This window comes from Notamacropus eugenii, chromosome 2 (genome assembly GCF_028372415.1).
Source record: "Notamacropus eugenii isolate mMacEug1 chromosome 2, mMacEug1.pri_v2, whole genome shotgun sequence".
Classification (NCBI taxonomy): domain Eukaryota; kingdom Metazoa; phylum Chordata; class Mammalia; order Diprotodontia; family Macropodidae; genus Notamacropus; species Notamacropus eugenii.
The window spans coordinates 7450945-7464475 of NC_092873.1; the positions used below are offsets into that span (position 1 = coordinate 7450945).

Below are 13531 nucleotides of genomic sequence, written 5' to 3' on the forward strand. Positions count from 1 at the left end.
ATGCACTTATATTTATATGAATATACATATCGGTATTCGAGTTACTTAGGTAGGGTATAGCCCCTATTAGATTGCATATTCAGTGAGATAACTTATACAAACTTTGTCTATTTAGCACACAATAGGTACTTAATACTTCTTTTTGAACTGACACAAGTAGAAGATGGCTGAAAAATTTATGACCCTGCAATCAACACAATCCCTTTTGCCTTGGCCAAGGCCTTTCAGTGATTGGCTTGCCTCTATTTTGCTGTGAATGAATGGGATAGGATTGCAGTAGTATCTTCTTGTATACACGCACATCCTTGATTTCTGTTTAGTAGTTATTATGTTTCGAAATTTTAAACTGTACTTACCTTTGCAATCGACACTAAGCTGTTCAATCAATAACAAAATATTCTTACACTTTAAGGGAGATAAATCTTCATCCTTTATCTTTGTCTCAGAGGACTAAGTGAGGTCATCCCAGTCATTTGCACAGCACTTTGTCCTGTAAAATAGGTAACAGTAGGGGAAAATTCAAAAAAAATCAGAAAACTTTAAAAAGATAACAGTGGCTAACATTTCTCTCACACATGAAGGTTTTCATAACACTTTATATACATTATCTTGTGGCATCCTCACAGCCATTTTGTGAGACAAGCATTACTCAAACTCATTTCTCAGTTGTTAGGTGGCTTGTCCAGCACCACAGAGTTAGCTAGGATTCCAAGGACGGATTTTAATGTGAGTAGAAGATAAGGTAGTTCAAAGTTTAATCTAAATTCTTGATGATGAACCTTTTAACTTTCAATGTGCATTACAAATCTAAAATGCAAATAACAGTTTATAGAGTTTATGTATTCTCATTTCAGATATTATAACATGACCTTTATACTAGGCTCGAAAAGTGAAAATAAAGGACAATGACGTATGAAGGTGATATAAACACCAAACTATCCAATATATGTTTAATTTCTGGGTTTTTAAAATTTCTCCTATCTTCATTGAATTTGGCATCCTTTCAGGTTATTTTTATGTAGTGTCTCCCCTCATTTTCCCCGTCTAAATATTAGAGTTATTTACAGTCACACCTCAAATCCATTTATCTGACTGTGACCCTAAAACTCTACTCAAACTGCTTACCCCAAGGTTGCCAATGGTATCTTCACTGCTAAATCCGATTGCACTTTTTGAAGTCTTTCTCTTTCATCATCTGACCTAGCACCACAGCCTTGGTAATGAGGTTGACACAGGCACTGACTGACCTAACTCAGTGTTTGGGAGGGTCCGAAGAATATTATGGGAGAGAAACGGTATTATACTCTTGTACGCCTCTGAAACCTGGACACTATAGCAGGTCCATGCCGGGGAACGGAATCTCTTCTATTTGAATGGTATTAGGATGATTCTGAAGATTATCTAGAAGGCCAAAGAACCAGACTGAGGTCTTTTCTAGATATTGAACTTTCAGGCCTTCAAACTCTCCAACTCTGATGGGCTGGTTATATGGTTGGAATGAAAAACTTACGCTTGCAAAAAAGACTCTTTTATGAAGAACTCACCAAGGGCAAGCATTCACACGGTGGTTAGAAGAAGCAATGCAAGGACATTCTCATGGTCTCTCTTAAGAACTCTGGAATTCATTATGTGACATCGGAGACACTGGCACAGGACTGCTCATCATGGGGTGCCCACATCACAAAAGTTGTTGTGCTCTGTGAACAAATCTGAATTGAGATAGCTCAAAGGAAACACAGGATACCCAAATTTGTTCACAAATACTCACAAGGACCATTTATGCCTAAAGTGAGGTAGACCATTGCCTATCGGAACCGGTATCATCAGCCACAGTCAGACACACTGAATCTGGACTCAAGCACAAGGACATACATACTGGAAGCATTTTCAGGTTGAGGAAGGATACACTGGAATTGTTATTGGCAACTGGAAGATGGGTTTAATTTCCAGGAGAGAGGGATAGCTTATGCTACTGGATGTGATCAAAGTTGGTCCGTATGTGTACATTCTTGTGGGGATCAATCAAATCCTGGCAATAAGGTGATGATTGTTTTTGTTGAGAAACGAATAAAAAAGTCTCTAGGTAGCTCAGACCAGATGGGGAAAGACACTCGGGTTCAATCTGTATCAGTTTTAGGGAACCTGGGCTAGAGTCTAGACCAATGAATTCAGGGATCCCTGGGATAATTGAACATTTACATATAATCATTTTCATTTCTATTTAACATTTGTTCAGTATTTCCCTTTCTGAAAATTTCAGGGAAAAAAAATGGCTGTTAGGTCAAAGTTTGGTAAACCTTGGGATGGATTACATTATCATATATGTAGTAGTAGGTACTCTGTAACATGAATTGATAGGGTTTTTATTTAGTATGCCTTTAAAAGAAACCAATAAATCAATTTATTGGGAAATGATTATCAGGGAGATGAGCAAAATCCAGGAAAGCTTCCCGGACTTTACACCTGTGGAAGTTTCTGAAGGAAGACAGAGATTTCAACGGATGGCCTGAATGGATACAGAGCAGGACAAAATACAGAGTAACTGAGAGAGCAGTTTGGCTTAAAAATGAGAGTGAAGACGAGCAGGATGAATTAAGACTGGTCAGAGTCCTACTGTCAAGGGTCCTAGAAGGCAGAGCTCCTTCATCTCCTGAACATTTGCTGGAAGGTGTGTTTTTCTGCTGGGCATTGGAAATATTTTTTTAACTTTGTGCATTATCCTATGCACACCACTTTTGAATATCCTTAGACTACATATCAAGATAGCAACATGCCAAGAAAAGGAGGCAAAAGGTGCAAAGAAGGGTGAGAGCAAAAAGCATGATCTATTCTTGAATAAATGAATTTAGGGAGGGAAAACATATGTCTGGGTAAAAGTCAGTAATAAGAACTCCCAGAATAGACTGAGGCCTTCATACCCTCCCTCATACTTTATGAAAGTAAGGGAATTCTTTGTTTCTTTTTCTTCCTGATTCCAATGAACTCATTTCCTACTATCTATATTTCTGACTTCCTATTGCCTACATTTTTCTTCAGTCACTGTTTGCTGTCATCAGCCTATGGAATCTCTTGTCCAAAGTTACAAGAGTGTGAACATTAACAGCCTTTCGAAAGCAGATACATAAGATTGTTTTTTAAAGATGAAGGTTATTACTCATTTTCTTCAGTTTGTGTTTTATCTGATGGACACAGTGAATAAAGAACCAGAGGTTTCGGGATCAGGGGATGAGAGAGACCAGGGAGTAAGCATCAGAGTGAAGACTTGAATTCAGGTCCTCTGCTTCTACAGCCAAGGAAACGTTTCTCCAATGGACCACACTTCATTCCTGTCTACTTAGTTAACATTGAAAAAAAAATTGGTTTACTCATTTGTATTAACGAATATAATCTCTACACTTGACACCGAGTTCCCAATGGTGTCATGGGTTTGTGAGTTAAGGATTTGTTCAGAATCAACATCGAAAAGTTCAAGAGCAATCTGATAAGCTCAAGTATTATTTCCTTAGTGTCTCTGCCTCAGCTTACCTGTATAATTTGTTTGACAATAATTGTCTCATTTTTAAATCTTCAGAAGAAAGCTGGGTATGTTTCTCTCTCTCTCTCCCTCAGTACCGTCTTGATATGAGTTTGTCATTCCTGAGAGTTTGGATTCCAGATCTCTTATTGGTTGCTCCATGTGGTTCCTGAGATAAGCATTCTTATTTTCTAGTTTATAATTATAAATATTTATAATTTATTTTCTCTTCATTGTTCTAACTTGTCTGTCTCTGTTGAGTCTAAAGCAAACGGAAAACAAAGAATGAAATTAAGGAGAAACTGCCCAGTTGTATCGTGGAAATTAACAGATGTCTACTTCTTAGCTTTCATTTTAATTTCAGTCAGGGATTCAGAGACCGATTCTGAATTTCTAAAAATAGATTCGAACTTTGAAAGTACTGATCATAAAATTCATCTGAATTGAATTTTAGCTAAAAGCAACAACAGCCCTATTTCTACAGGAAGTTAGTCATTAGTTTGCACTTTGGTACTTACTCTGGTGCTAGTATTAGGATCATTACAAAAAACATGTATAATTCCAAAAGTTGTCTTCAACTCCAGAATCTCTCAGAATGTTTAATGTGGGCGTAGAACCGGGAAAAATATCCTAAAATTTCATTTACATTGAAATATTTCACAATCAGAGTGGTGGTAAATGAAGTTACCTGTAGGAATGTATGGAGTTTCTTTGGTTTTTCATCAATTTCCAGCCATGCTCGTTCATCAAGATCATGTTTCTATTCTGTGCCATTTAGCTGCATTTTAGCATAGGAATTTCCACATGATGTCTAATAGTAACGACGTCTTCTTCCAGGTGTTTGCTGTCTGCTTCCAACTGGTCACATTTCTTTTGCAAGATTGTCATGAAAAAAACCTCGTCTTGAAGATTTTGATTTATTGATCCCAAGTGTTTTTAAAATGAAAATGCTGCTTCCAATTGTTGTGTAAGGTATTTAATCTGTATAAAATAACATTATCAAATTACACCAGTTCAATTTAGGTCTTTCAAACTAAAGACTAATTTTAAACTCATAACATTAAATTATTTGGAATTCAGTTGTAATTAAATGCATCATTCTCTACGTATTATAGCTACAAATTGTGTTTCTTGAAATGATTATTGAGGTAAAGTGACAAATCAAAAACAAAATTAAGACTGAAATGACAAACCAAGAATTTCTTTGATTCATTCTGATACTCTGTGCAATCCACATTTTGCACTTGATCCCATATTGTCTTCTGTGATCTCTCATTTTCTCATGCATCTTTTTTTCAGCCCTTAATACAGTGAGCAGATATCAAAGAAATTCATATTCGAAGGAGATTAATAAATTCTTCCTCAGGTATGCCAGGTCTAAGGCAGCAAGACATCTCAAAAGGAATTTGGAAAGACATGAAATTTCCTTTCTCATTCTAATGAGAACACTGATTCTATGTTCAGAAACTTCAGTGAGAAAGTAATTACATTTATAGCCATTTGAAGGCCACATGGTAGGATTTTGGGTTACAGAGCCAGGGAAAACCAGAGAGGTCTTTCTCAACACTCAGGTGACAGTACCCAGGGACAGCACATCGTTTCTCAGAGCTTCTGTTGTCAAATGGCCCTCTTCCTGCTCCCCATGTGCTTTAAGAGAATAAACCAACAAGCTAAACAGGACTCGATCATTATTCCTTCAGACCCAGGGGTTAGAGGACAGACTGAAATAAGTGATCAATAAAAAAATATGCCACCACTGCCTTCCAGAGGACCAATCCTCAATAAATGTTAAGAAGTTAATTCTTTATGGTAAATATTGATGAGAACTGCAAGACAGAAGATATCATCTATCAACATTGATGAGAGTTAAGATATGTTTCCAAGGAGTCACTTGACATAGAAAAAAAGAGTATTACTATTAGTTAGCATTTAAATACCACTTTAAGCATTATCAGTGGGAACACATTTGAACACTTGTTTTTCAAAACCTCTCTAGGAGTTTCCCCCAACTCCTGCTGGGAGTTGGGAAAATGTCTCAAAATTACCAAACACTTGAATCCTTACAAATTAAGAAATCGTTCAAGATGATTTAGTCAACTTATTGTTCCTCAAGTTCGGGAAAATCTTTGCTTCCCTAAAACAGAAGACTTGAGGCTTATTGAATTCATTACATCATGCTGATTCTGTATTGGGAGAAATACTTCACAAAGTACCAATTCCATTGTACTTTTCCATGGCCTTTTAGACTGTAATTTTACATTCAAATGATACTAGACGGGAATTTTTTTGTTTGTTTTATATTTATGTGTACTTATTTACAAATGATTGAACATAACTTATTTATTTAAGACATTATTTATTTTATGTCTTGTTTAGGATGAAGTAGCTTGGTAAACTGCATTGCCTGTTGTATTTCCCATTTCCATGTAAAAACAATTTTATAACATTTGTTTTCAAAACTTTGAGTTCCAAGTTCTCTCCCTTCCTCCCTCCCCACCCACCTTTATTGAGAATTTAAGCAATTCAATATATGTTATACATTTGAAGTCATACTAAATACTTCCAAAATAATCATATTGTGAAAGTATAACTATATTTGCCTCCATCCAATCACACTTCCCATTTATTCTCGTCTCTCATTTCACCCTGTTCCTCCTTCAAAGTGTTTGCTTTGGATTACCCCCTCCCCCAAACTTCTTCCCTTCTGTCAATCCCCCCCTCTTATGCCCTTCCCCTTACTTTCCTGTACGGTAAGATAGATGTCCATACCCAAGAGAGTGTGGATGTTATTCCTTCCTTAAGCTAATTCTGATGATGGTAAGGTTGACTCTCTCACTCTCACCTCCCTCCTCTTCCCGTCCACTGTAAAAGCGTTCTCTTACCACTTTTGTGTGAGATAAATTGCTCCCTTCCACCTGTCCCTTGTTCCTTTCTCCTCCTCCCGGTACATTCCTCTTTCAACTTTTATATTACTTTTCAATACCATCCTTTGATATTCAACTCACCCAGTGCCCGCCAACTATCATAATGAGAAAAGTCTCATGAGTTACAAATTTTTTTCCATATAGTAATGTTAACAGTTTCATTTTAATAAGTTATTTATGATATCTCTTTCCTACTTTCCTTTCCATGCTTTTCTTAAGTCTTGTATTTGTAAGATTCTTTTTCTGTTGAGCTCTGTTTTACTCAAATATGTATTAAATTCCTCTGCATCATTGAATATAATTTTTCCCCACTCAGTTTTGATAGGTAAGTAAGTCTCAGTTTTAATCCTTGCTACTTTGACCTCTAGAATATATTCCAAGTTCTCTGACTTTTATATTGCCCAAGCGCCCAATTCTTGTGGTATTGGGATTGTTGTTCCACAATATTTGCATGATTTCTTTTTGGCTGCTTTTTATCCTTGACCTGGGACCTCTGGAACTTGGCTATGGCATTCTGGGAGGTTTCCTTTTCGTATCTCTTCCGGGAGATGATAGGTGCCTGCTTTCAATTTCTATTTTATCCTCTGTTTCTAGAATATCTAGAATATCAGTTCTCCTTTAGAACTTTTAGAAATATGATGTAGAGACTCTTGTTATATCATGTCTTTGAAGTAGTCGAAGATTTTTTCAATTATTCCTCCTGCATCTATTTTCCAGGTCAGATGTTTTTCGGTTAGATATTTCAGATTATTTTGTGTTTTATATTCTTTTGGTTTTGCTTCGTCATTTCTTCATTTCTGATACACTCTTTATCTTCTGTTTGCTCCATTCTAATTTTAAGGACTCACTTACTCAACGAACTTTCGAGTTTCCTTTAAAATTTGGATGATTCTGCTTTTTAAGGCATTCTTCTCCTCATTGATTTTTTCCACCTCTTTTGCCATTTCGTCTAGTCCATTTCTTTTTAACACGTTATTTCCTTCAAGATGCTTTTGGTCTCGTTTAAGAAATTTTTGACTCCTATTTTGCGTATGATTCTTTTTGCCTTACTTTCCTTTCTCTTCCCAGTTTCCCTCTATTTCTCTTATGTGATTTTCAAAATCCTTTCTGAGCTCTTCTATGACCTGGGACCAATTTATATTTATGTGATATAAAAATCATAGCCCTTTCTTAAGATTAAAAAGACTATAATACTCACCTCCCTATTCCAGGAAACCCATACATATTCTTAACAAAAAGAGATGGAAATCGTGTCTTTTAAATTTCATTTTCCCTGATTCAAATGATTTGCTACTGTTCTCAGTTCAAGGTCCAGAATTCTGAGAAAGCATTGAAGTTTCTGTTGAGCTCCACTTTTTTACATCATCATTCTTTTTTCCTTAACTGATGTCTAATATTTTCAAATAGCATTTCTGCAGTCACTTGCTTCATTTCCTCTTGTTTCAGAGTAAACCTAGGTGAAAATTGCCTTTTTTCAATGACAGTTCAGTGGAAGGAAGTAATAAATGCCATTTGAATATACTCATCTGGATGTCTAAAAGAAAAAGAATGTTCATTTCAGCTGAACTAAATCCATGTAGGGAACTCATTGTCAAGAAACTCCCTCTATTGATGCAGAGTGGTCCGTGCTCTACCCCTTGAAGCTTACCTTTTCGTATTACCTGTGGCACTGAGAATTTGTTGGCCTGCACAGGCCCACAAAGTCAGGACATGTTAGAAATTGATGGGGTGCTTGGGTGCATGTGATTGGACTCCTATTCTAAAATCACATTTCTCTTCAAAGATAACATTTGTTCTTAGCCTCAAAACCCTATCTCAGGCAGTTTCCCCCCAGGCCAAGAACACAGCCTGCCCCAGCAACCACTATTTTCTCATTTACTGATACAGTAGCAAGTTCCAACTAGAGAATTCATGAGTTTAAACAGCTGTATGCTGGCTGACCTGTTTGTGTACTTGATCATAATGACATTCACTACTCACTGACCAATCATATGTATCTTAGACTTCGATATAAGTACACTCCCTTTCATTTATCTCCTCCAACAAGATATTCATGAGATCAGGACGGTATTCTTTAGTCAGTCCTGTGGCCAGTGGTCAGTCCTGACCACTAGTTGACTTAGTGAGGTTTCAGGCCTAAAATCATACCTCCATGGAGTGGCACTTATTCGTTTCCAGACGCATGCTGGGTAAAATACCTCCCCAGTAGCAAAACTACATGTTCCTTTAAGAACTAACCATTCCCTAATCCCACCTTGAATCATCTAGTTAGCCTATTTGACACATGTTTTACTATAGAAAATCCTCTAGAAACATTACCTGTACACAGATAAGGTTGCAGGTGCCCTAAGGACCCTTGTCCGCTGAAAAAGGTAAATCTTTACTTTGAGTTCAGAAATGCTTGAGTCTTTGCATTCATTCGAAGTGAACTGCCCCTTGTACTATGATCTTGGCAAGGGTCTCACTGCCCCCCTTCTAGCCTTCATCAAAATCAGTGAGGAACCCATTTTTTATCCAGGCTACTTTAGGGCATTATAGTTCTATGAAAAATGGGTCATATTCTTATTTGTGTACAACTTCTTTTTTGTATTCAATGAAAAGGAATTCCATAAATTCTATATAGCTAGAACAACAGACTTTTTTCATTATTCCTGAGTTTTGATGCATTGGGATGACTCTGGAGAAATGTGTAGAAGGGCATGTACATAAAATTCTATCCATTTTCCCATCACTATTGATTATTCAGAGTTGACTTTTTTACTTCATTTTGAAAAATAAAACACAAATAATTGTGCTACCATTTTCAAATTTCACTCAAAATACATCTCTTCCTTACATCCCTAGAGTGCAAATGAATAAGTAAGGCTCAACAATAATACTGTTTTAATGACGTAGTCCTTTTGCCTTTCTAATCTCAAATCCCCTGTCACATTTCTTCAACAGTAAGAAAAATGCTTCCAAGGCTTTCTTTAAAATCGCGAGTTTCATACCTAAGGCCATGGAGTTCTCTGTTCCATTCTGCTTTTTGGTGTACGAACTCACATATCCTTTGTCCTGTTTCTGGCCATTCTTCCTGTAGTCCACGAATCTTGCTTTGTAAACTCTTCACTTTTCTGGTGAGTAGTGGGCAATGCCTTTTTTCACGTTGTAGTGATCAGTCCTATCCAGGAACAGCATCCTCAGGTTTCACAAGTTTAATAAGATGTATACAGACAAAAACACAAAATAAAAATATGAGTATTTTAAAATCTGCAAGACAGTAGCAGTATTCCCAGAACTGAAATGCTCTTGCAATGGCAAAATAATATGAAAGCATAAATCCGGAGAATATAACAAAATATTACTTGGTCAAAAACTTCACATTGTGCATCAGAATAACCTATTTTTCTGTGAGCATTGAAGAAAATGATAAAAGATCACTAAGGGATAAATTACTTAATAGAAAAAAATATATGAAAGCTCAGAATTCTTCACATTATGAGAAAAATATATGTGGAAAGTAAATATTCTGATGTGGACTCTGGATGGGACAAATAAGATTAATATAATGGATGCTATACCTAATATCTATATATTTCAAATATACTGAATGATTTTATAAGTATCATAAATGCGTTTTATTTTACAAAGTTCTGTGGAAACACGGCTTCTCCTTTAGAGATTTATAATAGCAAAAACCGTTCAAGATTCACATGGTAATATCAATCTTCGTTTATTCATTGGCCAGACTTCTAGTAACTTGAAACAAATATAGCTGAAACAGCAGAGGAAAGTGAAAAATTCTTTATAGTATTAAGCAAAATAGCTGCCCCTTTACTCTTCAGAGAGGTATGGAGATAAATTGTTACCTAACCCAGAGGTAGTAACGTGTGTTATGTCAAGTTACAGATTCAACAGATTTGAATATTGGGTTTCCCTTGGTAACTTTCAATTCTTCGTATATTTCAGTGTTTAGCAAAACTGAGGCAACAAGACAAAACTCGCTTGCTAGATGGAGCCACACTGATTGTAGCAGGAAGTGAAGCTGACGGTAAGAGAAATGATAAGCTGAAAGATTCAAAACAAAGGAAGAAGCTGTGGCACAGAGAAGTCAAAAGGCATGTTAATACTCGCACAATTGGTATGTGTATAAGGCAGAATCTGAACCTAGCCATTTCTGGTATGGTGTCCAGTACACTGTACTATATGTCATGTTGACAGAAGAATTACAAAAATTAGGTAGAACACTGACAAGATTGTTGACATTTTGTGCCGTTTTATGGAAGATTTTAGTAATTTAACCATTCTTTTCATGAAAGAGATCACTGCCTGATCTCTTGATACTTGAAGTCAAGTCAATCTCTTCAATGGTTCTCCTTTCACCAACCAAGCAAATAAAATTAATGCACCTTATCCTACCATGAAGTATTAATAACACACATTATAGAATATAGCACTTAGAGGCTTACAAGATACATTCCACCCCCCAAAAAATCCTGTGAACTATGGTATTTTCTTGATTAAGAAACTGAAGCTCCAAGTTTAAGTGACTTGGCAACAGAAAAAATCTCGGCCCTCGGCAAATTTGTAATCCCCTAAGTTTCCATATTTAATTCTCACTGCTAAATACTGTCCAGAAAAACTCGATTTTTCGCTGTCACTTTTCTGCCTTTTTACTCAGTTTCCATAGTTCAAAGGTTCATTTCACCTCCCTATACTCCCATGATCTATAGCTATCCTTTAAAGCTCAACTCACATGCTACCTTCACACACAGGTTATTTTTTCTTGAAAGTTAGTGTTCTTTCCCCCACTGAAGCTCACAGAGCATTATGACGGTGCATTTCATACATATGCGTATATATACAAATATGCATTTGTATGACTATTTATATATATAAATACATATATATGTATTTATATACGTGTATATACATGTGTACACATATATCTACTTAGGTACACATGCACTTATATTTATATGAATATACATATCAGTATTCGAGTTACCTAGGTAGGGTATATCCACTATTAGATTGCACACTCAGTGAGATAACTTATACAAACTTTGTGTATTCAGCACAAAATAGGTACTTAGTAATTGTTTTTGAACTGACACAAGTAGAAGATGGCTGAAAAATTTATGACCCTGCAATCAACACAATCCCTTTCCCCTTGGCCAAGGCCTGTCAGTGATTGGCTTTCCTCTATTTTGTTGTGAATGAATGGCATAAGGTTGCAATGGTCTCTTCTTGTATACACGCACGTCCTCGATTTCTGTTTAACAGTTATTATGTTTGGAAATTTTAAACTGTACTTACCTTTGCAATCACTACTGAGCTGTTCAACCAATAACAAAATATTCTTACGGTTTAAGGGAGATAAATCGTCATCCTCTTTATTTGTCTCAGAGGACTAAGTGACGTCCTCCCAATCATTTGCACACCACTTTGTCCTGTAAAATAAGTAACAGTAGGGGAAAATTCAAAAAAAAAATCAGAAATCTTTAAAATAATAACGGTGGCTAACATTTCTCTCACACATGAGGGTTTTCACAACACTTTATATACATCATCTTGTGGCATCCTCACAACCATTTTGTGAGACAAACATTACTCAAACTCATTTCACAGATGTTAGGTGGCTTGTCCAGCACCACAGAGTTAGCTAGGATTCCAAGGACGGATTTTAATGTGAGTAGAATATAAGGTAGTTCAAAGTTTACTCTAAATTCTTCATGATTAACCTTTTAACTTTCGATATGCATTACAAATCTAAAATGCAAATAACAGTTTATAGAGTTTATGTATTCTCATTTCAGATATTATAACATGACCTTTATACTAGGCTCAAAAAGTGCAAATTAAGGACAATGAAGTATGAAAGGTGATATAAACACCACACTATCCAATATATGTTTAATTTCTGGGTTTTTAAAATTTCTCCTATCTTCATTGAATTTGGCATCCCTTCAGGATATTTTTATGTAGTGTCTCCCCTCCTTTTCCCTGTCTAAATATTAGAGTTATTTACAGTCACTCCTCAAACCCATTTATCTGACTGTGACCCTAAAACTCTACTCAAACTGTTTCCTCCAAGGTTGCCAATGGTATCTTCACTGCTAAATCTGATCACACTTTTTGAAGTCTTTTTCTTTCATCACCTTACCTAGCATCACAGCCTTGGTAATGAGGCTGACACAGGCACTGACTGACCTAACTCAGTGTTTGGGAGGGTCCAAAGAATATTATGGAAGAGAAACTGTATTATACTGTTGTATGCCTGTGAAACCTGGACACTATAGCAGGTCCATGGCGGGAAACGGAATCTCTTCCATTTGAATGGTATTAGGAAGATTCTGAAGATTATCTAGAAGGACAAGGTACCAGACTGAGGTCTTTTCTAGATATTGAATGTTCAGGCCTTCAAACTCTCCAACTCTGATGGGCTGGTCACATGGTTTGAATGAAAAACTTACGCTTGCAAAAAAGACTCTTTTTTGAAGGACTCACAAAGGACAAGCATTCACACGGTGGTTAGAAGAAGCAATGCAAGGACACTCTCATGGTCTCTCTTAAGAACTTTGAAATTCATTATGTGACATCGGAGACACTGGCACAGGACTGCTCATCATGGGGTGACCACATCATAAAAGGTGTTGTGCTCTGTGAACAAATCTGAATTGAGATAGCTCAAAGGAAACACAGGATACCCAAATTTGTTCACAACTACTCACAAGGACCATTTCTGCCTAAAGTGAGGTAGACCATTGCTAGTCGGAACTGGTATCATCAGCCACAGTCAGACACACTGAATCTGGACTCAAGCACAATGATGTCATTTTGGTCTGCTTTGAGAACAGAGGACATACATACTGGAAGCATTTTCAGGTTGAGGAAGGATACAGTGGAATTGTTATTGGCAACTGGAAGACGGGTTTAATTTCCAGGAGAGAGGGATAGCTTATGCTACTGGATGTGATCAAAGTTGGTCCCTATATGTACATTCTTGTGGGGATCAATCAAATCCTGGCAATAAGGTGCTGATTGTTTTTGCTGAGAAGTGAATAAAAAAGTCTCTAGGTAACTCAGACCAGATGGAGAAAGGTTCTCGGGT

At 36.6% G+C, this 13531-nt stretch overlaps 1 long non-coding RNA gene across 1 annotated transcript; it reads right to left on the minus strand.

The window, feature by feature from the left end:
• Nucleotides 1–131: 131 nt before the first annotated feature.
• LOC140524320 (uncharacterized) lies at nt 132–9794 on the minus strand. Its single transcript, XR_011973663.1, has 5 exons — nt 9429–9794; nt 4203–4495; nt 3526–3776; nt 1545–1697; nt 132–490 (listed from the first exon to the last, which is right to left on the minus strand). It is a non-coding gene; the product is annotated as an uncharacterized lncRNA (long non-coding RNA).
• Nucleotides 9795–13531: the final 3737 nt, after the last annotated feature.